The following is a 3,532-nucleotide window of genomic DNA, read 5'->3' on the forward strand; positions in this document are numbered from 1 at the left end:
AAAATGTGAGGCAACTAAAGCATTTTTTGAATACAATCCCTTCATTTCATGGGCTCAAAAGTAATTGGACAAATTAAATAACTAGAAATAAAATATTCATTTCTGATACTTGGTTGAAAACCCTTTGCTGGCAATGACAGCCTGAAGTCTTGAACTCATGGACATCACCAGATGCTGAGTTTCCTCCTTTTTAATGCTCTGCCAGGCCTTTACTGCAGCGGCTTTCAGTTGCTGTTTGTTTGTGGGCCTTTCTGTCTGAAGTTTAGTCTTCAACAAGTGAAATGCATGCTCAATTGGGTTAAGATCAGGTGACTGACTTGGCCATTCAAGAATTTTCCACTTCTTTGCTTAAATAAACTCCTGGGTTGCTTTGGCTATATGTTTTGGGTCATTGTTCATCTGTATCATGAAATGCCGCCCAATCAATTTGACTGCATTTAGCTGGATTTGAGCAGACAGTATGTCTCTGAACACCTCAGAATTCATTCGGCTGCTTCTGTCCTGTGTCACATCATCAATAAACACTAGTGTCCCAGTGCCACTGGCAGCCATGCACGCCCAAGCCATCACACTGCCTCCACCGTGTTTTACAGAAGATGTGGTATGCTTTGGATAATGAGCTGTTCCATGCCTTCTCCATACTTTTTTCTTGCCATCATTCTGGTAGAGGTTGATCTTGGTTTCATCTGTCCAAAGAAAGTTTTTCCAGAACTGTGCTGGCTTTTTTAGATGTTCTTTAGCAAAGTCCAATCTAGCCTTTCTATTCTTGAGGCTTATGAGTGGCTTACACCTTGCAGTGCACCCTCTGTATTTACTTTCATGCAGTCTTCTCTTTCTGGTAGACTTGGATATCGATACGCCTACCCCCTGGATTGTGTTGTTCACTTGGTTGGCTGATGTGAAGGGGTTTCTCTTTACCATGGAAATGATTCTGCGATCATCCACCACTGTTGTCTTCCGTGGACGTCCAGGTCTTTTTGCGTTGCTGAGTTCACCAGTGCTTGCTTTCTTTCTCATGATGTACCAAACTGTAGATTTTGCCACTCGTAATATTGTAGCAATTTCTCGGATGGGTTTTTTCTGTTTTCGCAGCTTAAGGATGGCTTCTTTCACCTGCATGGAGAGCTCCTTTGACCGCATGTTGTCTGTTCACAGCAAAATCTTCCACATGCAAGTACCACACCTCAAATCAACTCCAGGCCTTTTATCTGCTTAATTGATAATGACATAATGACGGACTTGCCAACACCTGCCCATGAAATAGCCTTTGAGTCAACTGAGCCCCTGAAATGAAGGGATTGTGTTAAAAAAATGCTTTAGTTGCCTCACATTTTTATGCAATCGTTTCATTCACCCCACTGAATTAAAGCTGAAAGTCTGCACTTCAATTGCATCTGAGTTGTTTCATTTAAAATTCATTGTGGTAGTGTACAGAACCAAAATTAGAAAAAAGTTGTCTCTGTCCAAATATTTATGGACCTAACTGTATGTGTGGCAGATGACCAGGGACCTTGCCCCACCGGGATGCCTGGAATAAGGAATGACCTTGGACGTAAGAGGACAGCCTCCCTGGATTCCATCCATTCCACCTGAACAGGAATCAGATATGCCTGGAGTGCTTCTGGGTGCAAGGGTAGTACTTCTGCCACACCAGGAAGTGCTGCCGGAAGATCATCAGGGAACACCTGGAGCACATCCAGGAGTCGGGTGGAAGAGGATGGAGCTTGCAACGGGATGGTGGCAGAAGAAAATGAAGTCTAAAGGACTGTGAGCTGTATTGGGCTGAGTATTGTGTTGTGTTGTGTTGTGTGCCCAGGAATAAAGCGTGTGTGTTTTTTGACATCTGAAGTTTGTGTCTGTCTGTGTCGAGGCTGATCTTCCACATACAGTATGGAAGAAGAAGACTGGTTGAAAGTGTTTTGCAAAATAAAAATTGTAATAAAAAATGGTCAAGCTGTACGGAGTTCAGCATCCCAGTGGGCTGAAGGATAAAATAATAAAGATATGACAAGGGGTGATATTCTCGTTTAGTTCTTCAATCTGATTGAAGGCAGCAACAATATGGTGTGCCATTATTCAGGCTTCCATGAAGTTGCCTGGAAGGCAGTCATCATAGGCATCAATACTTGGACAGCGCTTCAGTAAAGTTCCTTCTTAAACTCTATGATGTTCCAAAAGTGATTTTCTGCCATAAGCAATTGTTGCACAGGAAGTGTTCCCGTGTCATGCCTTAAAAGAGTCTCAGGACTGTCAAACTGTGAGCTTGGAATCAGTAGGATTGTTTGGGAAAGGCTTCTCTCATGTGGAATAGAAGCAGTAGGCTAGAGTAGATAATGAAGGATGGAGGTGAGAAGGAGTAGACTGTAGATGCCACATAAGGGCAACTTTGCATGTGTCTATGAGCAAGAGGCGCAATTTGTTGTTTTCTTTGTCGTTGTGCTAGCCTTCTGTTATTTCCTTCAGTGAATCACTTAATTTTTCTCAAGTGAACCTGTTTGGGTCTCTGGCCTTATCCACGTCTTTTTCTGGGTTCATATATCCATTCAGAATGTGCCACAGTGACGGACTGGGCGACTGTCGATGTAAGTGAAACTGAGAGATCACTTCAGAGTCCTTCATTCTAGACAAGCTGTAAAATTGCTTTTTCAGTCGGAGCACTCTCTATGTGACCCTCTACAATAAATACCAGTAGTGAGTTGCCACATTGTTAGTTCCACTTACCTAGTGTTGACATGATTTATTATTTGGCTTTTCAATTTACTATGAATTCAACAAGGTGCCCACACTGCAGCACTGGGATGTTGGCCAATGTTAACTTTGTTGTTTTCACATTATCTGAATATCTAATTGTCTTCCATCTTGTGTGAATAGCATGAATTTAGATGGAAGCAAAATGCAATTTATTTCAACTTGCCAATTCAGTTTACATCCAATTCTTTACATTATGTCCATGTACAAAAATGTTTTCGTTCTAGCTAGCTGACTACTATTATGCTTATTAGACTGCATTGCCAAATAGTGCATGGCAAAAAAAATGGAACAGTCAACTATAGGCTACTGGAAACTGGTTTATTTAAAAAACAGAAGCAATACTTTTTTTCACCTACTTTAATTTTATTTCAGTTAGCTTTCAGGTTTACGTTTTTAATTTCAGTTTAGTTTTCATTATTGATCTTCTTTTAGTTTGGCTTTAATTTCAATTAGCAAAATTATTTTTTCATTTTTGTCATAGTTCTCCTTAAAATTAATAACCTTGCCCATAACATAATGAATAAACCTGCACAAACAAAATTTGGGGCAATGGATGCAAATATAAGATGAACATAAATGGGAGAGATGTGAAATCAACAGAATTGACCAATATTGACAAGAGATTCTTGGGTAGAGGATTCTAGTAAACTATACTTCAGATTCAATGGAGCAGCAGTCAGCTCTGTGGTAATGGATTCCGCAAGAAGATGACCAGCAGAAGGAACAAATTAAGAGGCTAGTCGAGCTAAAAGTAGCCCAGGGATAAGGAAAGGCAACAAAG

Source organism: Erpetoichthys calabaricus, chromosome 3 (genome assembly GCF_900747795.2).
Source record: "Erpetoichthys calabaricus chromosome 3, fErpCal1.3, whole genome shotgun sequence".
Lineage (NCBI taxonomy): Eukaryota > Metazoa > Chordata > Cladistia > Polypteriformes > Polypteridae > Erpetoichthys > Erpetoichthys calabaricus.